Source organism: Dipodomys merriami, unplaced genomic scaffold, assembly GCF_024711535.1.
Source record: "Dipodomys merriami isolate MVZ:Mamm:240054 unplaced genomic scaffold, mDipMer1.0.p SCAF_705, whole genome shotgun sequence".
In the NCBI taxonomy this organism is placed as follows: domain Eukaryota; kingdom Metazoa; phylum Chordata; class Mammalia; order Rodentia; family Heteromyidae; genus Dipodomys; species Dipodomys merriami.
The window spans coordinates 157,651-185,107 of NW_027206297.1; the positions used below are offsets into that span (position 1 = coordinate 157,651).

General features: G+C 36.7%; 1 pseudogene; it reads right to left on the reverse strand.

Annotated features, from left to right (window-relative positions):
• Positions 1 to 10,414: 10,414 nt before the first annotated feature.
• Positions 10,415 to 10,514, reverse strand: LOC138817919 (U6 spliceosomal RNA; annotated as a pseudogene).
• Positions 10,515 to 27,457: the final 16,943 nt, after the last annotated feature.

The following is a 27,457-nucleotide window of genomic DNA, read 5'->3' on the forward strand; positions in this document are numbered from 1 at the left end:
TACCAACTCATGGACAATGTCTAAGTGTCCACTATAGGCTTCCCGATGAAGAGGGGTATACTCATCCTCATCCCTAGTATTCATATGAGTGGCCTTTTCAGAAAGTGGTCTCTGCACTGTAGTAAGCTGCAAGAAAAGCTCTCTACCACTGAGCCACCTTCCCAGGCCAAGGATTAAGATTCTTGTAGGCTACTAAAAATATATTTACCAATTTCAAGTAAATACATAAACTCTATTCCCATCTCTTTTATCAAATAAAAAAATAAAATTGTTTTGTTTGTAAATTGATCAGAAACATGGATTTTGTGGCTAGCTAAGTCATTGCACATCTCTATCTCTTGTCCTCTCTCTCTTTCATGATTCTCATAGACAATATGGTTGCTCCATAATTATCCTAATCTATTTCGCTTTCATTTGTTTGGTTGCATCATTTCACTTTCTTCTCTGCCATTTCCCAAACCAGAACCACATAAACAGAACCATCCAGAAGTGCTGCTGTGCCTCAAGTGGTAGAGCACTTGCCTTGATTTGAAGAGCTCACGGACGGTGCCCGAGCCCAGAGTTCAGGCCCCACAACTAATTTTAAAAATAGAATCTAAATCCTTGATAAATCTAGGAACAGATCTGACTTAAATCAGTTGAATCACAACTTTCCTGCACAATGAAGGAATAAATAGGTCCAGGCTAGGAAAGCAGCTAGAGAAGGCAGCCTGATTGTATCTGTGACAAAAATTTGTGGAAAATGGTATCGAGGATTACTTACTGGTGATCCACTAGCACTGGAAGCATGATGCTGAACTGTTGATTGGTGATTCTGAACTATTGCTGTGATCATTATATTCTCCAAGAGGAAAAAATGAAACAATTAATATCAAAGGACTACTAACACATTTTGACTTGTCATTAAGCATCTTCAATCATCAAAATCAACAGAAGACAATAGACAGGCTTACTTTTTTAGATGAAAACAAGTGTCTTTAAAAAAACAAGGAATTGGAAGATGGCGGAGGAGAAGATAGACATTAAACAACTTTTCGAATAGAAAGCAGTTTTATAGTTCCAGTGAACAGTCCTAAGCCAGAGAATTCACCAAGAATGCCTTCACAGGACAGAGAGTTAGGCCAGAGAGGGAAAATGCAGGCAAAGAGAAAGCTCTGACCACTTGCCAGCAGCCACCTCCGTGGAAGCAGCAGTGGCGGCGGCGGCCTCAGTTGCCATACCTGAATCACAGAGAGTCTGGGATGAAGGAGCCAGACGCGGCGGGCGAGCGGATTCTACTCAACATCAGCAAGAATCGACAAGGAGCAAACATCTTCATCCTGCAGTTTGCAGACCAGTGATGACCCAGGAACCAAGACTCAGCGTGAGTAGAAGCCTAACATCCTCACTCTCCAACTCAGGACTTGGAAGAAATCTAGAGTCATTTAGCAGGTCACAAGAAACTAACTGACCTGTCAGACAGCTCCACCCAGGGAAAAGCACCCAGCTCGGCACCAGCCCCAGGAGTGGCTTTCTTCACTGGATAATCAGAGCCACAGGTTGCCCCTCCTTTTAGCAGCCTTGATAATCGATTGAAATTTAGTAACCAGAAACTCTGAGAATGGCTCCAGGCTGAGCACTGTGAGTTTCTCACAAACCAGCCCCCGGGAAAAGCTACGGTTTGCTGAAAGGCCTCAACTCTACCCAGAAGCTAGCCTCATCACAGCATCTCCAAACTTGAGGAAAAAGCCATATCCCTCTTTTGTGATACTCAAAGCCGATCTGCCTCTCATTGAACTATCCTGGGAAAAGGATCGCAAAACCCTGGGTAAAGCAGAGCATTTTTCTGCCTGTTCAAACAAACTGACTTAAGAAACCAACCAAGCCACAGGAACACAAGCAGACCAGAGACTCCAACAAGAGGCTGGTTAAGGTCACAAGGGAGATACAGGATTTTTCCCACCCATCCCCAAAAAATCAAAGAACTTTTTTTTGTACCTTTTATAAACAAAATTTTTTTCTAAATTTTTTTTTAATCTTTAATTTTTACCTTTTTTGAAAAAACAATTGTTTTCTAGTACCTTTTTTTCCTCTGAGAATTTTATTTTAGGAGTAAATATGTGTGTGCATTTTTCTTGATTTTTTTTCTGTTTTTTGTTTACCTCTACTGAACTTCTGATTTTTTTCTTTCTTTCTTATCCTTTTCAACATTTCTTCTCTTTCATTCTTTATGTGACTTAATTTTTGTTCTGTTCATCTTCAGATAAACCCGTAGTCGATTATTAGACCTTATTCCCCATTGTGTACACACTTAATCCACAAATTTATTACTCAATTCCAAACCTCTTAGACTTACATTCCTTAATAGCATTATTACCACTTTATACCTATATAATATTTTAAGTATTATTATTTTTAAGTTTTTCACATCTCCTTTATATCCCTCCCCTTCTCTCACTATATTCACATTCTTCCCTGAATAGTTTGTCTTCGAACTGCATAATATTTTTAATTCTTACTTTTCTATTTTTTCTGGTCTCTTTTTATTCCCTTTCTCTGTCTTCTTTTTTTCTCTCTCTCTGCTTTCATCCTATCCAAACTATTTCCTGCTTTGAGATTAGGACTTAGTTAACTCTCCCTGTGCTTTCCAACATCACTCTATTCCTATTTTTTACCCACATCTCTTCCTAAACCTAATAATTTCTGCTTTACCAAATTCCTTGCGGTTCTTAGTGTATTAATATATAGTTGTTTGATGTTGAATAGATGTATTTGTTGAACTAGATTGTATCTGCAGACTATTGACTGTGCAAATACAGACGTTGATTGATGCTTCCCTTAAGATAGTGTTCTAGCAGGAAACTGGTGTTATTTTCATCCCAAATAGGCAGAGTAAGCCGGAAAAACACAAGAAAAATGGCAAGTTCGGTATCTCAACTCCACTCATGATAATCAGGGACAGAAGAGGTAATGAATAATCCAGAAGAGAGTTCCCAAATAGCTCTACAAACACTGCTGGCAAACATGATAAATGAAAAGATTGAAAACATACAATGGACTTTGTATGAGTTTGATAGGGAGGGACAGGAGGCAAACAAATGTCAATGGAAGCAAACAAAAGGTCAATGCAAGAAAAGATTGACAACCCACAAAGGACACTGTTTGAGCGTGATAGGGAGAGAGAAGAGGCAATCCAAAGGTTTATACAGGAAAATCATGAGGGTGAGGAAGTTACTCAAAAACTGATACAGGATTTGCATGAGCAGCTTGAGAATACTCAAAGAGAAAGGCAGGAATGGCCTTATCAGGCTGAGAACACTCACAGAAAACTACGGGAATGGCATGAATGGGAGGAAGCTAAGCAAAGAGTAATACAGGAATTGAGAGAGCAGGATGAGTATACACAAAGATCACTAAAGGCATTTATGGGATCCATTAACAAAGAACTGAAAGAAATCAGGGAGACCACAAAGGGAATGATGAACCGAACCCAACTGAGGAATGGAAGTCCACGGAAACGATAATGAACCAACTAAGGGATTTGAGTATAAACACTGAACACCAAATTAAGGAAGTAAAGAAGTTCATACAAGATCTAAAACAAAGTTTCAAAAAAGATTTGAAGCCAAAAAGCTGACCAATTAGAAGGAAAAGAAATAAAAAAAAAACAAAGAAGGAAGTCTTGATAGCAGGTTAAACCATGCAGAAGGTTGAATCTCGGGGAGTGAAGACAGCCTAGATATTATAGAGAAAGAAAATACAACCATCCAAGACAAGTCCAAGAAATATGATAGATCTATCCAACACATGGAAGACACCATCAGAAGGCCTAATGTAAGGATAATGGGTGTTGAGGAGCACCTAGAAACGGAAGTTAATGGTTGGGAAATTTGTGTAACAGGATCCTAGCAGAAAACTTCCCAAACATACAAAAAGATAGGCTTATTCAGATACAAGAAGCTTTTAGAACTCTAAATAGACCAGATCAGAATAGGACATCCCACCGTCTCATTATAATCCACACAGGATCAATTCAAACAAAGGAAATGGTCCTTAACGATGTCAAGGAGAAAAGATTAATCACCTATAAAGGGAAACCAAGTAGAATCGACTCAGATTTCTCAGCAGAGACAATCAAAGCAAGAAGAGCCTGGAATGATGTATACCATGCCCTAAAAACAAACAACTATCAACCAAGAATACTGTTCCCAGCTAAGGCCAAATAAAAATCTCCCATAGCAAGGAATAATTGAAACAATACTTCTCCACCAAGCCAGTCCTACAAAAGATTCTTAAAGATGTCCTACACATAGAAAACCAAAAAGACCACAATAAAGGCCAATAAACAGCACCCAAACTGAGAATCCAAGAACCATAGGAAGAACCCAGTTTTTGCATCCTGCAAGAAGGTGGAAAACATGGCAGGAACTCCCAAATACCTCTCAGTCCTATCTCTCAACATTAACGGACTTAACTCTCCAATTAAGGGACATAGACTGTCTTGTTGGATTAAAAAACAAGATCCTTCTATGTCCTGCCTTCAGGAGTCACGTCTTGCCCTTAAAAACAAACACATTTTCAATATTAAATGCAGGAACAAAATCTACCAAGCAAACGGCCCCCTTAAATAGGCAGGAGTTGCAATCCTAATATCAGATAAAATAGATTTCAAATTAAAATTTGTGAGAAGAGATAAAGAATATCTACATACTAATTAAGGGATTTTTTTTCCTTCAGGAGGATACTACAATTCTAAATATCTATTCGCCAAACAACGGAGCACCCAAATTTATCCAAGATACACTACTTTCCCTCAAATCCCACAAATATCCAAAGACATTAAGTGTTGGGTATTTTAAAACACCACTCTCCCCAATAGATAGATCAACTCGGAAAAAAAACTCAAGAAAGAAACCACAGATCTAAATAACTGCATAGATCAACTAGATTTAACAGACATCTGCCGAATATTTCACTCAGCATCATAAGAATACACGTTTTTCTCAGCAGAACATGGAACAATTTCTAAAATAGACCACATTTTAGGCCACAAAGCAAACTTGTCCAAATTCAGAAACATTGTACTTATACCTTGCATTCTCTCTGACCACAAGGGAATAAAATTAGAACTCAACACTAAAATCCAACAAAGAAAGTATGGTCACACATGGAGGCTGAACAACACACTGCTTCATCAAGAGTGGGTCAAGGAAGATACTAGAAAAGAAATTCAAATGTTCATGCTATTCAACAAAAATGAGCACACAAATTACCAGCTCCTCTGGGACACAGCAAAGGCAGTACTCAGAGGAAAGTTTATAGCCTCAACAAATTGGAGAGTTCTGAAACCAACAATTTAATGAGACATCAGAACCTCCATGAAAAAGAGCAGCAAGATAAACCCCAATCCAGTAAACAGAAAGAAATAATTAAAATTAAATCAGAATTAAATGAATTAGAATCCAAAAAAACTATAGAAAGAATCAACAAAACTAAGAGTTGGTTGTTCGAAAAACTTAACAAAATTGACAGACTTTTATCAAATCTTATCAGCAAAAGAAGACAAGAAACCCAAATAAATAAACTCAGAGATTTGAATGGAAACATCACCACAAAAACAACCAAGATTCAGAAAATTATGAGGGAATACTTCTCAAATCTTTATGATAATAAGTTTGGGAACTTGGCATTAATGGACCTTTTCCTAGCAAATATTGACATGCCAAAACTAAACCAAGATTAGTTAAACCATCTTAACAGGCTCCTCTCAAGCATTGAAATAGAAACAGCAATGAGAGACCTCCCAGGTAATAAAAGTCCAGGACCAGATGGGTTTACAGTGGAATTCTACAAGGCCTTCAAAACAGAGCTCACAAAAATACTCCTCCAACTCTTCAATAAATTTGAAAGATAAAGTTCACTACCAAACACATTCTATGAAGCCATCATAACCCTCAACACCAAACCAGGCAAGGACTCATCAAAGAAAGAGTACTATAGACCCATATCTTTGATGAACATTGATGAAAAACTTCTCAACAAAATTTTGGCCAATCGACTTCAACAATTCATGCAAAAAACCATACACCATGTTCAGACAGGATTCATTTCAGGAATGCAAAGCTGGTTCAAAATATGCAAATCAATTAATATTATTCATCACATCAACAGCAGCAAAGATAAGAACCACATGGTTATCTCAATCGATGCAGAAAAAGCATTCGTCAAGATGAAACATCCCTTTAAGATGAAGGTTTTGGAAAAATTGGGAATCCATGGAACATTCCTCAATACAATAAAGGCTGTATATGACAAACCTGCAGCCAGCATTATAATTAATATTTAAAAACTAAAGCCATTTCCTCTTAACTCAGGAACAAGACAAGGATACAAGGATGTCCACTCTCTCTACTTCTTTTCAACATATTATTAGAATGCCTAGCTACAGCAATAAGGAAAGATACAGACATAAAGGTGATCCAAATAGGGAAAGAAGAAATAAACCTCTCCCACTTTGCAGATGATATGATCTTGTATTTAAAGAATCCCACAGACTCCATTCTCAATTTACTCAAGCTGATTCAAAACTTTGGCAAAGTAGCAGGAAATAAAATTCAACCCCCAAAATCAATGGCTTTTCTGTATGCCAACAATGAGAAAAGTGTGGCTGAAATTAGGAAAGTAACTCCATTTGTAATAGCCCCAGAAAAAATAAAACACCTAGCAATTAACTTAACCAAGGAAGTGAAGGACCTCTATGATGAAAACTTTAAAAGCTTGAAAAAGGAAATCAAACCAGAACTTTGAAAATGGTCAAAACTTCCATGCTCCTGGATTGGAAAGATTAACATCGTGAAAATGGCAATAATTCCCAAGGCTATCTACAAATTCAATGCGATACCTATCAAAATTCCAACCTCATTCTTCAAGGAAATAGAAGAGGCAATCCAAAAATTCATATGGAACAACAAAAGACCCCGAATAGCAAAAACGCTCCTCAACAGAAAGAACAGTACTGGAGAAATATCAATACCAAATTTCAAACTCTACTATAAAGCTATAGTAATCAAAACAGCTTGGTTCTGGCACAAGAACAGACCTCAGGACCAATGGAATAGAATTGAAATCCCAGAAAAGAACCTACCCACCTATAGCCATCTAATCTTTCAAAAGGGAGCTAAAAAATCAGAATAGAAGAAAGACAGCCTCTTCACTAAATGGAGCTTGCAAAATTGGTTAACTACTTGTAGAAAACTAATGCTAGATCCTTATCTATCACCCTGCACCAGAATCAACTCCAAATGGATCAAAGACCTCGGATTCAAAGCAGACACTCTGAAAACATTACAGGATGGAATATGAGAAAACCTAGGTCTCTTTGGTGCAGGCCAACATTTTCTTAATAGAGACCCAGAAACACAAGAAATCAAAGAAAGATTGAACAAATGGGATTACATGAAGTTGCAGAGCTTCTGCATGGCAAAGGACATAGCTAACAAGATCAATAGAAAGCCTAGGGATTGGGAGAAGATCTTTACTATCTGTACAACGGACAAGGGTCTCCTATCTAAAATATACTTGGAACTCAAAAAATTAAATCCCCCAACAGCAAATCCTCAAAGAAACAACTGCCCAATACATAAGTGGGATAAAGACTTAAAGAGAAACTTCTCTGAAGAAGAAAGATGGATAGCCAATAGACACATGAAGAAATGCTCAACCTCCCTAGCAATAAAAGAAATGCAAATCAAAACGACATTGTGATACCACCTCACCCCAGTTAGAATGGCAAAAATCAAGAACTCTAATAACAACAGATGCTGTAGGGGGTGTGGAGAGAAGGGAACCATACTTAATTGTTTGTGGGAGTGTAAACTTGTTCAACCACTTTCGAAAGTAGTATGGAGGTTCCTGAAAAGACTCCACATAGAGCTCCCTTATGATCCAGCAATCCCACTTTTGGGCATTTACCCAAATGTTTACAAACAAGACCAAACTAAAGCTACCAGCACAACTATGTTTATTGCAGCATTATTTACCATAGCTAAGATATGGAACCAACCCAGATGCCCCTCAGTAGATGACTGGATCAAGAAAATGTGATATATATACACAATGGAATTCTATGCCTCCGTCAGAAAGAATGACATTGCCCCATTTGTTAGGAAATGGAAAGGCTTGGAAAAGCTTATATTAAGTGAAGTATTCCAAGCCCAAACAAATACAGTTTCCCATAGGTTCCATGGTTTCTCTTATTTGCAATAACTAGTATATGTATGAGTCAACAGAAAAGGTCAGATCAGGTGAAGTTAGGTAAATGAACCCTAAGATACGTATTTAATTTTTTTCTTTCATGCATTTGTTTCCTACGTATTTATAAGATTATTTCTTTGTTGCTTTGTATGTCCCTCCCTCATAGGATAACCCCTGCTTTCACTGTTTTTGATGTTGGTATAATTTGTGGAGGGGGAGGGGAAAAACAAGTCATTTAAATAAGGATACAAGTGGACCCGTTGTCAAAATGATAAGTGCATGTTGTCACGTTGAAAATGAACTTTACAACTTTGGTGCGGAGTGGGGAGGATTCAGTGGGGGTCTAGGTGAGGCTGGGAAGTGATGGGAAAGGTAAACAAAGGAGGAGGCTAAAATGCTTGATAAGAAATGTACTCACTATCTTGCCCATGTAATTTTAACCCCTCTGTAGAGTATTTTCACAATAAAAAAACAAAAAACAAAAAACAAAAAAACAAAAAAACAAGGTATTTAAGTAGTCAAGCAAAGGACTTCTATTTTACTACTGGATTATACATTTTTTTCTAATGTTGAGTACCAATAAATAATGGATGTATTAGAAATCTCTTAAAGCTCATATATTGAATAGTGACTTCTCTTACACTATATCATTGTATTTCTCAAATCATATTACGTAGTTTCCTATTTTCTCATTCCTAGAATAATCTGCACATGAAGACATCACTGGTCCTAATTTTCAGTCTGTGCATTTGAATACAAAGGAAAGTCTTTCCTCTGCTCTCTATCAATTACCTACTCTCCAGTTAGAATAATTTAAAATAGTAAAAATCAAAAAAGAGAAAATAAATCATGGTGAAAACACATGCAGGAAATTCACCAGATTTTTCTGACCAGTTCAACCAATGTGAACTATTGGGGAAATACATGGACACCTCATTCCCACTGGTACTCAAAGTTTCTGGTTAGGCAATTCTGATGAAGACAATCAAGTAGATGAAAACGTGAGGAATGGTATCAATTGCAAGAAAATAATGGAGAAGAATGCAAGCAAATTTCTTCTTTGGGCTTACTGCAGTGCGGAGATTCCTTTTCAAAAAGGCCTCTCATATGAATACCAGGGATGAGGATAAGTATACTCCTCTTCATCGGGAAGCCTAGAGTGGACATGTAGACATTGTCCATGAGTTGGCAGCTCAAGGCAGATATTCATGCAATAACTGTGAATGGCTTGGCACCCCTGCATAGTACTTTTATGTGGATTAATACCAGAATGGATTCTTTCTTACTTCATCATGATGCAGATACCAATCCCCAAACTAAAGGCCTCTTGATCCCCTTGCATCTTGCTGCTGGGAAGAGAAATAGCAAAGATATGCTGTCTCTTCTTCTGTTGAACCATTTTTTCAAACCGGGTCTGAAGAATAACTTGGAAGAAACTGCATTTGATATTGCTAAAAGGATAAGTATGTATCACTACCTCTTTGAAGTTGTGGAAGGGTGTACAAATTATTCTCCTACGTAGTAATGGTTAAGTTTCTTAAATTTCAAAAGTGCCATTCCATCGTTTGTGTCCCTACAAATATTTTCATAATAAAAAGCAACAGCAATATCTTAATTTAAAAATTCATGGATTCCATGGTATTCTTCCACGTGAATTGCCTCACTTTGATGTCAAAATGTATTCAAGAGTTGTTTGTATGCATCTATAATGATTTCTGAAGAGTTTGTGTTTTTTTTTTTAATTTTAACTTATCTGTTGAAATGAATAGTATAGAAACTAAAGTTATTCCTGGTGCTTGTCTGAAAAAAAGTATATCTAGGTTTGTATAAAGTCCATAATCTATTTCATTATTTTCTAGATATAATACTTTGAAGTCTACATTTTTTATAATATATAGGTTCATTAATAAATGTGTCCTTTCAGATTACATTCCATATAGAAAAAGTTAAGATTCCTTTTTTCCTAGGTCCTTACAGGATTTTATTTCTTTGGAATAAGATGACAATGTTATCTAATTTCAAGTTTTGTAAAGGTTATGCTATGTAAGGGCCTTTCTAAAATGAAGATTTAATACACTTATGTCAAACTAACCTTTAATTCTATGAATTACATGTATTGTTACACTTGTATTTTTGTAATAAACTTTTTCATAACTTTTTCATTTCTTGCATTTGAAGAATGAAAAATATGGAATATTTCACGAATTTTTGTATCATCCTTCTGCAAGTGCCATGTTAATCTCTGTATTGTTGTCACTTGGGTAGACCTGCTGCTGAAGCATGTAGTATCCTTTAAATTTAAGTAGTTAATGATGCAACCTTTATACAGGCATATATCCTTGGTTGCCTATTTGTAAAAAGGAATCCTTATTGTTCCTAAAATGTTATTGATCTTATTTCTCTAAATTTCTGTGTATAGTGGCAAAAACTTATATTGTTTGGTTGATTGCTCACATTTGCAATTTTTGTCAATGACTATTTTGTCGTTTTCATTTTTAATTTGATCATATTTTGAAGCCTTTATAGCTAAGTCCAAAGGTGATGGCATTTCAAGTACTTACTTATCAACTGAGTTACCTTTGTGGAGCTAATGGATTCAAAGTAAGCCTTGCTTAAGAGCTACTTCTAAAATTCTGCAGCTTAAAATTTCGCAAAGAAGTCTCACTGATACAAATGTCTTCCTGACCCTTTACCCTTCTTCCATGTAGGAACAGACCAACAAGAATATCTTACCCTGACAGCATAGATTGTCTGACTGGACAAAACTATTCTTAGTTACAAGGGTTCATAGAGAGATTAACAGATCAGACTGAAATGTTCAGAATAGAAGGTATTTTTATCAAAATATAATTGTTTATTATACCTATCATTTCAAAGTAGCTAAAGTCAGGAAGATGAAAAAATTATTCATATGCATGATTAGCTAATATCCTGGTCTGTCTACCATCCAAACAGGCAGGAACTTACAGTACTGACTTTCTATCACCAAATATTTCCATAGCTCCTGGAGAAGTCCATAGGTTTCTCCTCGATATTAGTCCTTAAATTAATAATGTTTTAATCACAGTGTTTCCTCTTGCCTCCAGGTTTACAAATGGTAAAGTTTTAGGTCTAACTCTACCAAAAACTGAGGTAGAGATAATGTAATATTACTTTAAAACAGAGTTGCATTTGATACCCTAACCACAACAGAACAATGCATAACAATTTCCTATATTATAAATACTTATATATTTTATATTTCTACCTGCTGATCTTAAATTTCTAGAATTACGAGAATTAATTGATAATTTGACAAATAAATTGAAATTTATTCCCATAAATAAATTGGAATATAAATAATTAGGTTTAGAATATATATTAGAATATAAAAAGTATCAAAGCAATGTCTTAGTTATAAACTTGTGATACCTTTACGTGTTCTAGGTCTTCTGAATTCACATAGTAAAAAAAAAAAACAGTATTGTTTTCTCTAATCTATAAGATATTTTACACTGCTGCTGTGTTTATTGTGTTAACTCGCTGGACCCAAAGTGTTTTTCTCCATATTTCTGAAGCATTCTTACTGATTATACCCAAATTTTGCTGATATGATGTGTAAAAGCTATTATTCTTCTGTAGTACCCACGGGTCTGAGGTTACCAGGTCCCAGTTATCTGCATCATCAGATAACAAGGGCAAGACTTCTGACCTTGGCCCATGCAACATGCTAACGGAAAGTAATTGAAAAGACCCATCTCAATTTCTAATTTCCTACAATATTTCAGGGCCCTAATTCCTTGTAGGAATTAGTAGTAAGCAATTGTGAAATGTAAGGCAACTTAAAATGAAAGATGAGATCACAAAATATGAGAGAAAGTACTATAGTTCAAACTTTCAATTTACAGATGACCAGATGACAAGCCTATATGAGTAAACAAAATCACAAATGTCACAAATTATTTTTATACCAATGATAACCTACATTTAATCTTCTGAAAGTATATTCCTTTTCAAACAAACTTTTACAAATCTTATTCACCAAAATAACACTTGACAAGTAGATAATAGTGACTTTAATTTTTTTCAAGTGTAGGAATCAAGTTACAATAGAGATGATTTATTTACCCAGCATAAATACCAAGGAAGTTCAACCATTGATTAAAATGTAGAAATAGTATCTCCCACCATTTGCGTTTTTCAGTAGGTGCCTTCCAGAAATGTGTTAAATCGACCAGCCTTCCATGATTCAAATCCAAATATTAGCTAATAAATTAAATTTCATCACATAGGAAGGTACATTTTAAAGTCACTAATAGTTGCCTTATCATGTGTTGCCTTATCATAAGTTTTCCCTATCTGTCTAACATAGTAAGGAATATGACTTTAAGTCTTGCATATGGGTACTCATTAGAGAGGTGACAAACATAAAATCTGTCTTCTATTTCTATCATATTCCTCTACAGTAGTAAATATTAGTTTTCTTCTTTTTCCAAAACTTATAGGTAGTAGAAAATATCATCCCATGTAAAATAAAATAATCACACACCATTGTACAAAGCCATTTATAAAAACTGGTAGTTAGCTATAAATTCTAAGCGATTTTTAAACTTTCTTGTTGAAGATTAATCTTCTAAAAAGATGAGAATAAAACCATGTCTAGGTGCTTCACGTCTCCAGTCTTGCAAATTGTTATTGCATTTCAAGTATATGCAGGATTGAAACTCCATGGAATCTATATAAACCTTTCAAATTACTAACAGACAGTTTAACAGAATGACTATCAGGAAGTCGAAAGCAGAAAAGAATAATAATAAAGACATAAAATGAACGAAAAATGGAAAAGGGGCAAGTACAGCTAGAATACTCAATGTACACATGTAATAAAGGAAGTGGTAAATCTGAAATAAATTTTGGAGAAAGGGTTGGTTCAGATTGATAGAAGGAGAGACTCTGATCCAGGAGCATTTGACAATTAGATGGACATATTTAATTGTAACACACTTGCACAACCTTTTGAAATTCAGTTAAAAACACAACTACAAACAAAAACACACAAAAATCACAACCAAACAGCAATATCTATAGTGTATATGTATGACCTCACAAAATTTTAAGCAGTTAATGAAGGGCAGTCTTTGGAAAAGCAAACAAAGCTGTTCAAAGAATGCAGTTTGGGGTAGGGGAGAATTTTGAACACATATAAATAGACTGTCAAAGGTTATAAATCATCTACATGTACTGCAAATATTTTCTTCTGTGAGTATTCTTTGTCTGAACTGGTTACTCCACTCCTCAGCCACACTTGAAAGCTTGTGAAGATAGAATGGAAGAAACAAGATCAAGAACCCATTACACTACTGGAGAGAAAACAGTCCTCTATGGTTTCTCTCATCTCTCTTAACTACTCTTTTCTCATACTTTTAATAAAGTCAAGTGATTTTGAATTATATCTTTCCTTCTTTTTCAGAGAATTATTGTTTGGTAATTAAATGTCAATTCACAAATTTTGATGTCTTTTTTTTAAAGAACTTTGAATTTAAATTCCATTGCAACCTTGTTTCACACAGTGAGAGTACATTTCCTGGGTAAGGACAATTCTCGAGGGAACGTAAATGATTTACTTCAAGGTTTGTGATGTTTGTTTGTTTAGTGTGAAAATGAGCCATATTCACCCACATTGCTCCCTCTCAGCTAGGTCTCCATGGATTTCTTTGCATGAAAGCCCATTTTCTCATTCAATTTTAAATTTTCTTGATAGGCTAAGTTGTTAAAAAGTTTGAACAATTAAAATTTACCTGTCAGAGTTCCGGGAAGATGGCGGAGGAGAAGCTGGAATCTGAACAAGCTCTCGCATAGAAAGCAATTTTAGAGTTCTACTGAACAGTCCTAAGCCAGAGAATCACACCAAGTGTGCCATCACAGGACAGAGAGTTAGACAAGAGAGGGGAAGCCAAGGAAACACAGCAGATGCCGCTATGGCGGCAGGGTCGCGGCGGCGACTACCGCTGCCGGGTCATACCTGAGACACAGAGAGTCCGGGACGAAGGAGCCAGACGCAGCGGACGAGCGGATTCTACTCAACACCAACAAGAACCGACAAGGAGCGGAAATCTTCATCCTGCTGTTTGCAGACCAGAGACGAACCAGGATCCAAGACTCGGCGTGAGTACAAGCCTGACATCCTCACTCCTTCTCAGGAAGCAGAGGAGTGAAGGCCACCCCTCCCCCCCCCAGCACCGGTGATCTCCATCTTGGATACCGACAAAGCTTGGAGGAGCTGCTAGCTCCAGCTCAGGCCTTGGAATAAAACGAGTCATTTAGCAGGTCACAAGAACTTAACGGCGAAGTGACCTGCCAGACTCAGCACCATCCAGGGAAAAGTCACCCAGCTCAGGCGCCAAACCATTGGAGTGCCTTGCCTCACTGGGTAACCAGAGCCAGAGGCTGCCCCTCCCTCTAGCAGCCACCACAATCAATTGAAAAACAGAAACCCTGGGAATGGCTCCAGGCTGGGCGCTGTGAGCTTTATCACAAAATAGCCCCAGGGAAAAGCTACTGTTTGTTGAAAGGCCTCAACTGTACCCAGAACCTAGCCCCATCACCACACCCCCCTCTTTTGTGACTCTCAAAGCAGATCACCCTCCCAGAAAACTAACCTGGGAGGGGGATCTCAAAATCTTGGGCAAAGCAGAGCATTTTTCTGCCTCTTCCAACCAACCGACTTAAGAAACCAATCAAGCCACAGGACCTCAAGCTGACCAGAGACTCCAACAAGAGACTGGTTAGAGACAAAAGGGAGATACAGGATTCTTCCCAATCCTCCCCCCCCCAAAAAAAAAAAAAAAAAAAAGACTTTTTTTTCTTTTTTCTTTTTTTTTCTTCTTCTTCTTTTCTTTTTTTGCTTGTTTTTTGTTTTTTGCTACCTTATATATATATTTTTTCCCTTCGAAAACTTTTATTAATCTTTAATTTTTGCCTCTTCTGAAAAAATAATTGTTTTCCAGTAACTTTTTTTTTCTCATCTTATAATTTTTATTTTAGGAATATGTGAATGAGCGTTTTCCTTTCTTTTCTTGTCTTCTTTCTCTTTTTCTTTCTTTCTTAATTATCTTTTTGTTTTTTGTCTAGCTCTACTGAACTTCTGATCTTTTCTTCTCCCTTTCCCACCCTTAAAGTTTTTCACATCTCCTCTATGTCCCTCCCCTTCTCGGAACATATTCACATTCCTCTCTAAATAGACAGTCTTTTAACTTCTATAATAACATTAATTTTTACGTTTCTATTTTTTTTCTGGTCTCTCTCTCTCTCTACTTGCATCCCACCCAACCCATTTCCTGCATTGTGATTAGGACATAGTTAACTCTCCCTGTGCCTCCCCACACCAATCTATTCCTATTTTTTACCCACATCTCTCCCTAATCCTAATAATTTCTGGTTTTCCAAATTCTTTTCTGCGGTTCGAAGTACTTTAACATATAGTTGTTTGATGTTGAATAGATGTATCTGTTGAACTAGATTGTATCTGTAGACTATTGATGGTACATACGCAAACTTTGGTTGATGGTTGCATTAAGATAGTGTTCTAGCATAAAACTGGTGCAATCTTCATTTCAAATGGGCCGAGTAATCCGGAAAAACACAAGAAAAATGGCAAATTCGGGTATCTCAATTCCCAATCTTGATAATCAGGGATTAGAACAGATAAACAATAATCCAGAGGAGAGTTCCCAAATAGCTCTACAAACACTAATAGCAAACATGATAAATGAGAAGTTTGACAATGTACAAAGGACTCTGTATGAGCGTGATAGGGAGAGAGAGGAGGCATCCCAGAAGTTTATACAGGAATATCATAAGCGTGAGGAAGCTACTCAAAAACTGATACAGGATTTGCGTAAACAACTTGAGAATGCTCAAAGAGAAAGGGAGGAATGGCGTGAGCGGCAGAGAACACTCAAAGAGAACTGCAGGATTCCCACGAACGGGAAGAAAGAGAACTGCAGGAATCCCACAGACGGGAAGAAGCTAATCAAAGAGTAATTCAGGAATTGAGAGACCAGGTAGAGAATACACAAACATCACTAAAGGCATTCATGCAATCCATTAACAAAGAGCTGAAGGTAGTCAGGGAGACCACAAAGGGAATGCTGAATGGAACCCAACAGAAGAAATGGGAGTCCAAAGAAACCATAACCAATCAACTAAGTGATTTGAGAACAAACACTGAACACCAAATTAAGGAAGTAAAGAAATTCATACAAGACCTAAAACAGAGCTTCAACAAAGAACTTGAAGCCATCAAAGCTGACCAATTAGAAGGAAAAGAGATAAAAAACAAAGTAGAGATTCTTGACAGTAGGTTAGACCATGCAGAAGATCGAATCTCAGGGATTGAAGACAGCCTAGATATTATAGAGAAAGAACATACAACCATCCAAGACAAGTCCAAGAAATATGATAGGTCTATCCAACACCTGGAAGACACCATCAGAAGGCCCAATATATGGATAATGGGTGTAGAGGAGCACCTAGAAACAGAAGTTAATGGTCTAGGAAATTTGTTTAACAGGATCCTAGCAGAGAACTTCCCAAACATACAAAAAGATAGGCCTATTCAGAAACAAGAAGCTTTTAGAACCCCAAATAGACCAGACCAGAATAGGACATCCCACCGTCACATTATAATCCACACAGGATCAACCCAGACCAAGGAAAAGATCCTTAAAGCTGTCAGGGAGAAAAGGGTAATCACCTACAAAGGGACACCAATTAGACTTACCTCAGATTTCTCAGCAGAGACAATCAAAGAAAGAAGAGCCTGGAATGACGTATGCCATGCCCTAAAAACAAATAATTATCAACCAAGAATACTGTACCCAGCTAAACTCTCCTTCATAACTGAAGGCCAAATAAAAACCTTCCATAGCAAAGAAAAATTGAAACAATATATCTCCACAAAACCAGCCCTACAAAAGATTCTTAAAGATGTCCTACACATAGAAAACCAACAAGACTGCAACAAAGGCCAATAAACTGCACCCAAACTGAGAATCCAAGAACCTTAGGAAGAACCCAGTTTTTGCAGCCCCCAAGAAGGTGGATAACATGGCAGGAACTCCCAAATACCTCTCAGTACTATCTCTTAACGTTAACGGACTGAACTCTCCAATTAAGTGACATAGACTGTCTAGTTGGATTAAAAAACAAGACCCTTCTATCTGCTGCCTGCAGGAGTCACACATCTGACCCGTAAAAACAAACACATCTTCAATGTTAAAGGCTGGAACACAATCTAACAAGCAAATGGCCCTCATAAACAGGCGGGAGTTGCAATCCTAATATCAGAAAAAATAGAATTCAAACTAAAATTCGTGAGAAAAGATAAAGAAGGTCGCTACATACTAATTAAAGGATCTCTCCTTCAGGAGGAAATTACAATTCTAAATATCTATTTGCCAAACAATGGAGCACCCAAATTTATCAAAGAAACACTACTTTCCCTCAAATCCCATATAGATCCAAAGACATTTATTGTTGGGGATTTTAACACACCACTCTCCCCACTAGATAGATCAACTCGGCAAAAACTCAACAGAGAAACCGCAGATCTAAACAGCTGCATAGATTAACTAGACTTAACAGACATTTACCGAACATTTCACCCAGCAGCATCAGAATAAACGTTCTTCTCAGCAGCACATGGAACGTTTTCTAAAATAGACCACATTTTAGGCCACAAAGCAAACTTGTCTAAATTCAGAAACATTGAAATTATACCTTGCATTCTCTCTGACGACAAGGGAATAAAATTAGAACTCAACACCAAAAGCCACCAAAGAAAGTCCGGTATCACATGGAGGCTGAACAACACACTGCTGAATCATGAGTGGGTCATGGAAGAGATTAGAAAGGAAATTCAAATGTTCATGCTATTCAACAAAAATGAACACACAAATTACCAGCTCCTCTGGGACACAGCAAAGGCAGTACTCAGAGGCAAGTTTATAGCTCTGAGCTCCTACATCAACAAATTGGAGAGATCGGAAACTAAAAATTTAATGACACATCTAAACCTCCTTGAAAAAGAGCAGCAAGATAAACCCCAATCCAGTAGACGGAAAGAAATAATCAAAATTAAATCAGAATTAAATGAAATAGAATCCAAAAAAACTATGGAAAGAATCAACAAAACAAAGAGTTGGTTCTTCGAAAAACTTAACAAAATTGACAGACCCTTAGCAAATCTACTCAGAAAAAGGACAGAACACACCCAAATTAATAAACTCAGAGATGAGAATGGAAACATCACCACAGAAACAACCAAGATTCAGAACATTATAAGGAATACTTCTCAAAACTTTAGGCTAATAAGTTCGAGAACTTGACAGAAATGGACCTTTTCCTAGCAAATATTGACATGCCAAAACTAAAACAAGATGAGTTACACCAGCTTAACAGGCCCATATCAAGCTTTGAAATAGAAACAGCAATAAGAGACCTCCCAGCTAAGAAAAGTCCAGGACCAGATGGTTTTGCAGCGGAATTTTACAAGGCCTTCAAAGCAGAGCTCACACCAATACTCCTCCAACTCTTCAATGAAATTGAAAGAGAAAGCTCACTACCGAACACATTCTATGAAGCCATCATAACCTTCATCCCAAAACCAGGCAAGGACTTATCAAAGAAAGAGAACTATAGACCCATTTCTTTAATGAACATTGATGCAAAACTTCTCAACAAAATTTTGGCCAATCGACTTCAACAATTCATCCAAAAAATCATACACCATGATCAAACAGGATTCATTTCAGGGATGCAAAGCTGGTTCAATATACGCAAATCAATTAATAGTATTCATCACATCAACAGGAGCAACAATAAGAACCACATGGTAATCTCAATAGATGCAGAAAAAGCATTTGACAAGATCCAACACCCCTTTATGATGAAGGTTCTGGAAAAATTAGGAATCCATGGAACATTCCTCAATACAATAAAGGCTGTATATGACAAACCTACAGCCAGCATTATACTCAATGGTGAAAAACTAAAGCCATTTCCTCTTAACTCAGGAACGAGACAAGGATGCCCACTCTCTTCCCTTCTCTTCAATTTAGTATTAGAATGCCTAGCTACAGCAATAAGCCAAGATGCAGTCATAAAGGGGATCCAAATAGGGAAAGAAGAAATAAAACTCTCCCTCTTTGCAGATGACATGATCTTGTATTTAAAGAATCCCATGGACTCCACTCCCAAATTACTCAAGCTGATTCAAAACTTTGCCAAAGTAGCAGGTTATAAAATTAACCCCCCAAAATCAATGGCTTTTCTATATGCCAACAATGAGAAAAGTGTGGCTGAAATTAGGAAAGCAACTCCATTTGTAATAGCCCAACAAAAAATAAAATACCTAGGAATTAACTTAACCAAAGAAGTGAAGGACCTCTATGATGAAAACTTTAAAATCTTGAAAAAGGAAATCAACACAGAACTTAAAAAATGGCAAAACCTCCCATGCTCCTGGATTGGGAAGATTAACATCGCGAAAATGGCAATACTTCCCAAGGCTATCTACAAATTCAACGCGATACCTATCAAAATTCCACCCTCATTCTTCAAGGAAATAGAGGAGGCAATCCAAAAATTCATATGGAACAACAAAAGACCCTGAATAGCAAAAACGCACCTCAACGGAAAGAACACTGCTGGAGGAATATCAATACCAAATTTCAAACTCTACTATAAAGCCATAGTAATAAATACAGCTTGGTCCTGGCACAAGAACAGACCTCAGGACCAATGGAATAGAAATGAAAACCCAGAAATGAACCTACAGACCTATAGCCATCTAAACTTCGATAAGGAAGCTAAAACAATAGAATGGAAGAAAGACAGCCTCTTCAGTAAATGGTGCTGGCAAAATTGGTTAACTACATGTAGAAAACTAAAGCTAGATCCTTATATATCACCCTGCACCAGAATCAACTCCAAATCGATCAAAGACCTTGAACTCAAAGCAGACACTCTGAAAACATTACAGGATGGAATAGGAGAAACCTTAGGTCTCCTTGGCTCAGGCCGAAATTTTCTGAATAGAGACCCAGAAGCACAACAAATCAAAGAAAGGTTGGACAAATGGGATTGCATACGGTTGCAGAGCTTCTGCAGGGCAAATGACATAGCTAACATGATCAATAGAAAGCCCACCGATTGGGAGAAGATCTTTACTAGCCATACAACGGGCAACGGTCTCATATCTAAAATATACTTGGAACTCAAAAAATTAAACCACCCAACAACAAATCCTCAAAGAAACAACTGCCCAATAAATAAGTGGGCGAAAGACTTAAAGAGAAGCTTCTCTGAAGAAGAAAGAAGGATGGCCAATAGACACATGAAGAAATGTTCAACATCCCTAGCCATAAAAGACATGCAAATCAAAACAACATTGAGATATCACCTCACTCCAGTTAGAACAGCAAAAATCAAGAACTCTAACAACAACAGATGCTGGAGGGGATGTGGACAGAAAGGAACCTTACTTCATTGTTGGTGGGAATGTAAACTTGTTCAACCACTTTGGAAAGCAGTATGGAGGTTCCTCAAAAGACTTCACATAGATCTCCCCTATGATCCCGCAATCCCACTTTTGGGCATTTACCCAAATGTTTACAAACAAGACCACACTAAAGCTACCATCACAACTATGTTTATTGCAGCATTATTTACCATAGCTAATATATGGAACCATCCCAGATGCCCCTCAGTAGATGAATGGATCAAGAAAATGTGGTATATATACACAATGGAATTCTATGCCTCCATCAGAAAGAATGACATTTCCCCATTTGTTAGGAAATGGAAAGGCTTGGAAAAAATTATATTAAGTGAAGTAAGCCAGGCCCAAAGAAGCATAGGTCCCATGGTTTCCCTTATTTGCAATATCTAGTATAGGTATGAGTCCAGCAGAAAAGGTCAGATAATGTGATGTTATGAAAATGAACCCTTAAATATGTATTTTAATGTTTTCGTTTCTTTCATGCATATGTTTCTAACGCATTTATAAGATTATTTCTTTGTTGCTTTGTATGTCCCTCCCCCACAGTGTAACCCCCGCTTTCACTATATTTGATGTCACTATAACATGTGGAGGAGATGGGGGCAAACAAGTCGTTTAAGGATTCAGGTGGACCTGTTGCAACAATGAGAAGTACAAAATGTCATGTCAAAACCAGCTTTACAATGTCGGTGGAGGGGGGAGGGGGGAGGCTGGGAAGGGAGGTGAAGGGTAAACAAAGGAGGAGGCTGCAATGCTTGGTAAGAAATGTATGCATTATCCTGCCCATGTAATTGTAGCCCCTCTTTACAGTATGTTCTCAAATAAAATAAAATAATATTAAAAAAATTTACCTGTCATAAAATTTAAAACTCTTTTGAAATTCCTTTATCAGTATCGTGAATTCACTAATCCTAATTCCACCTTTACCATCAAAAACAGTTAACATGTGTTTTCATCATATAGTGTCCATGAAACTATTATTTTCCAGTGGCTTTGTTATGCATATATATGACCATATAAGCTGATGCTGAGCAAAATGAACTCCAAGATATGGAGAGATATTTATTTGTGGTTGTTTTTGATGTACTATGTGATTTCTATTTTCTTTGAGATTTTCCCCTATGGATTATCCCCTGCTGTGTTTGATTTTGGTACCCTGTGTATTGTGTATACATTTACATTAATTAGGGAAAGGAGCAGGAGCAACAAAATGACGAGACAAATGACAAAGGTCAAACCAATGCAATAGCAATACTCACAAGACAATAAGTTGGAAATGTACATTACAACTTGTGAGAGATTTTGGGGTGAAGGAAAAATTGTGAGAAAAATTAGAGAGGGGAAAACAAGTTTGAAAAGTTATGTATTCACTACCTTACAATAGCTGTAACCCCACTTCACATCATTTTCACATTAAAATTAAATTTAAAAAATAAGCGGATGAAATAAAATTGTACTGTTTTGGTATTGTAAATATTATTCTTTATGTAGTAACTTTTTTAAAATCAGTATTATTTGGCATCTAATTTGAATTATTTACCTCTTCTTTATCAGAGGGTAATCAACTTGAATGATATCCAACTAGACAATTTTTTCACAATATACTTGCCAATATTTTGAAAATAGAATAAATTTAGTACTTTCTTATACTAAAACAGAAAACAGTTTAATTCTATGGAAACCCATAACTTTTAAAAGTAAATAAGTTGTTAATAGGATAGAATGTATGTGTTCTTCAAAATTCCTATGATTAATAACTACTCATTTTCAAATTCTGAACATTCCATACCTGAGAGATTCAAAATATACCTGTTTGCATGTTATGTAATTCTGCAATAGATGCATTTTCCAATGGGGTGTTACAGACTGAGAAGTGAACAAAAAAAGAGCCACATTCTAGTATAGGATAAAACTATGAAGTATGTTATAATTAATTCGTCAAGAGTAGCAGTTGTTTCTCAGTTTAAGCTATTATTTCTATGACCATCAATCACAAGATTTATGCCATAAAGTCATCCTACACCAACAGTTTCCAACTTATAGGGTGCACCTCAAAATTCCCTTAATTCACATTAACAATAGCTAATCTCCATTGTGAAAATACACTGCAACTCTGCTAATGTGATGCCCTCCGTGTTCTGGAAAGAACACCACAATAAACTGGGTTGCATCATTTTTCCTCCACTGGTATTCTTGCAAATATTATTTATATTTATACTTTTTTAACAATTATACTTAATCAGGATACTAAGGTTGGAAGATTATATTTCAAAGCCCACTGAACTAGGCCCTGAGAGGAGACTCCAGCTGGGACAGCTTCTTTACAGGTTTTGTTTTTGTTTTAGGGATTATGGAAAAAAAACAAAATCCTTGGCTCCAACCAGCCCAGTTCTTGGAATGAAAAGAATGCCTCTAGGTCCCCCTCCCCTTAACAACTTCACCCACCTTTTTTCGGTTAAGGACTGACTGATTAAACAGATAGCCAGTAATCCAGCTCATGCTAGCATGGTGGCAACATCCCAAGTTTACTATAAACTCTGCCTTTTTTCACATGCTTACGTTAAACTCCATTAAACTCCTTTGTGTATGTTTACCTTAAGCTCCACTTTACCATTGAATTTGTGAGTCACTAAAACCAAATGTGATAGGCTGGTTTAAGCAGCCATTATATGACAAAGTGTAATCTCATTGGCGACCTACGTGTGGTCTGGTATGACTGCAATCTTTTGGGTGCGTGAAAATCTCATTGGAAGCCTACGTGACCAGGCTTCACCTTGTGATTTTTACCTTTAAAATCCAAAGCACGTAGGCCACTGGGGGTCGCAGTATCAGCTCCCCATCCTGTGGTGTGGCCCTTGCTGGTCAGTGTAGGAACCTTCTCAATAAAGTTGCTTCTTTAATAACAACTTTGTTGCGGTGGGCTCTGTCACTCCGGATGACTAGGTGGGCTTGTCTGCCTGAGTAGGGGTCTTCCTACTACACCACCCAGGCAGGAAGGTTCCCTAGATTCTTTTCTCCAATAAATTTCTCAGCAAAAGCCAGACAAAAGTGAGCTGTGGTTGAAGTGGTAGGGCACGAGCCTTGAGAATAAACAGGCTCAGAGACAGTGTCCAGTCCCAGAGTTCAAGCCCTAGGACAAACCAATAAAACAAAAACAAAAATAAAACAAATCCCAAATCTAGCATTTTTCTCATTGTATACAGAGGCACGTAATTAAGGAAATTGCTTCCTGTGTTACATACAGGTGGAAGAAAGAAGATGTCACACAATTATTCTCTTCATACCATATTATACCAAAGCCACAAAATATTTCCCTTTTTCTAAATTTATAAATTAATTTCATCCATTTGTTGGCAACTCTGTCTACATTATTCACATTATCATTTTATACATGAACTGTTGGATTATCTATTAACTGAGTTCTAAGTATAACTCTCATGAAAGAATATTCTAGGCAAATAGAATGCAAGAAACATTTGTAAATTTGTCCATTAAACTCTCTACTTAAAAATAATTTTGTAGTATCCTTTAGAATACGAAATTACAAACAAAACCAAAATATTTATTTTAAATCTAAACTCTAATTTAGCAAGATCTACAAAGTCCTACATTAGAATAACTTTGCTTTTTCTCCAGGCTTAAGCTTTTGTAATCCTTCATCCTTTCCTTGGAATCTACAACAATGATGATTACTTACTTTTTCAAATTTTGGATGGGAATCATGAGCCATTTTGCATCTAAGAATGTTCTGTAATGAGAGCATTTAAAATACAACTGAAGATTATACATGAGTTGCATTTCAATAGCAAACTTGACTTCTCAAAACATAATGACAAAATTAGCCCAAATTTCCAACTTTGTATTCCTTTCTTGTTTGGTTTGTTTTCTTAATACAAAATTATACTATCTGGTCCAGGGAAGGTATAACTGTGTAATTAAACTATCTAATCTCCTGTCTTAGTCTGAGTGTTAGAATTCTAGCCTTGTGTCACATTGCTCCTCCATAATTTCTTGTTTTATTTAATCTAGATACAGAATAGCAATTCTGAACATCTCCAGTAATATTAACCACTAGACAGCTCAGAGTGTTCATGTACTCTTTTCAAAGATGGTCAAACATTTGACACAGGATATGAACATTTTCAGATGCACCTGCAGTGTCCTCTGATTCATTCCTCCATGGATCCGATCCCTGTAATAATGATTACTTGACTCCCTTACTATCTCTGGTCCCTATCTATGTAATATTCTTAAACTTTTTTGAAGAAATTCACTTGAGGACTTTCTAACATTAAAAATGATCACTTGATTGTAGTCTTACTCAGGACATATTTTCTATTGTTTTCTAACTTTTCTACATATTCTGAGATTTGCTTCATTTGTGTATTTGTGTGTGCAAATATAAGTGCTTCTATGTATGTGTATGTCTGTATGTATGTATGCAAAGGCCTCAAGCTCTTATTCAGTAATCTTGCTCATGACTTGTATTCCAATACTGGAGCTATTCTTCCAATCCAGCTTTTGGCTGGTTAATTATAGATAGTTTCTCAAAGACTGTTCTGCCCAGGCTGGATTAAAACTGTACTTCCCAGACTCCTTTACATTCTTAAGTTTTATTTCTCCAGTAGTATCAACTTACAAAACATTTTGTGAGTGTAAAGGCTAAGCTGTAGCATAAATTTTTAACTCAAGAATTCATATAAAGATAGATGAACATGCACATTACATATGCTGAGTGTACATTGTTAGAAATGTGATCTTAAGCTGGGTGGTGGTGAGATCTTCGGATAGGGTTCAAACCAGTTTGGCAGGAAAGTCCCAGAGACTCTTTTTCCAATTAACTACAAGAAAACTGAAAGTGGCACTGTGGCTCAAGTGATAGAGCATTAGCCTTGAGCTGAATAGCAGAGGGACAGCTCCCAGGTGCAGAGTTCAAGTGCCAAGACCACCACCAATATATATATATATATATATATATATATATATATATATATATATATATATATATATATATATATGTAAAGGAAAGAAAAAAAATGTGATCTTATCTAACAGTTCATGATTAGTATAATCCCTGCTCTCTCAGGATGGATTTTTTTCTAATTAATTTCATGCTCTTATATCTGATTTGCATTGGAAACTTAATTATGCTTCCATTCTACTCTCTACAAAGTTGCGTGATTAGCAAGCGTGATTTAGAAGGGGAGTGGCCTCATACTTCGTGTTCCGTGTAGGAATAATGCTTTCTCTATAAAACTCTCATAAATCTACATACTGGACTTGGCTTTATTGTTTCAATGTTGTCTTATTTGTAGAATCTTCTATAGTGTATTGAACCCTTACACTTAAACACAAAACTTCTCTTTCTCCTATTATTGCTATTGTTTCCTTACTGTTAACTCATGTACACTTGGAAAATAATATGCAGCACATACACTCACAAAAATGATCTGAGAAACTTCTTCGTATTTAAAATTCGCCTTAATTTATAGAGAACTTCCAAAGTTTGAACTCAATATATTCATGGATAATGTATTTATAAGCAATATAATTTCATATTTTCTCTTTACTAAGTTGTCTCTGAAACACCTGTTACCTCAGGTGATGGTGTCCTTGTGTTATTTCGGTGAAGCAAGAAACATTCATTAGACCTCAGGCAGCACCATAGATTGTTTTTGTAAGTAATTGTTACTGGATGTGGAAACTGATCCCAGGAGAGGAATGGAACATAGAGGATTGACAAAGTTTAAGTTAACTTGTGCTTTCCTTTTTACTGTACAAAAAGAATCCCAAGGCTTGAAGGGAACTCTGTCCCTGACTTTTTCGTGTGTGATTTTACTCATGTATAACTTTTCTGTAAACGTCTAGTTGAGAGTATTACAAAGAGAAATAAACTGCCATTTGAAGGCTAGCATAGAACAAAAGGAAATAACGTTGATTTAAACATGTTCTGCTGCAGGGACTGGGAAGGTGGCTTAGTGGTAGAGCGCTTGCCTTGCATGCATGAGGCCCACGTTCGACTCCTCAGCACCACATAAGCAAAAAGTAAGCCAGAAATGGTGCTGTGGCTCAAGTTGTAGAGTTGAAGAGCTGAGGGACAGCGCCCAGGCCTAGAGTTCAGGACCACGACTGCCCCCCCCGCATAAAAAAACATTCTACTGCAAATAAACAAAGACATGGAGGTTTTAAAGTGTCTTATGATGGATATTTCACCCCTGAGATGATTCTCTTGTTGCAGGAGTCAATTATCAATTCCTATAGTTTGGTCCTAAATTCTCCAGAGCAATAAGGATTCCAAAAAAGCATCCAGTGAGTATGATCAGCAAAAGGAGCCTCTTCTCAGACCAGTACTCCTTTAAAGAGGGTCACAATGAAATATCTGGGGGTTTTTTGCTTGTTTTTTTTTTTTTTTTTTTTTTTTTTAGTTTGTGTTGGTTATGGGGCTTGAACTCATAGGCTGGATCCTGTCCCTGAACATTTTTCTTTCCTGCTCACCTGCCCCCAAAGCTAGTACTCTACTGCTTGAACCAAAACTCCATTTGTGGCTTTTTTGCTGTGTAATTACAGATAAGAGTTTGAAAGACTCTCCTAACAGGGTTGGCTTTGAACTAAGATAGTAAGAAAGCCAAGTGACATCAATTGTATAGACGTCTCTTTTCAAACAAGAAATATTAGATGAAGTTT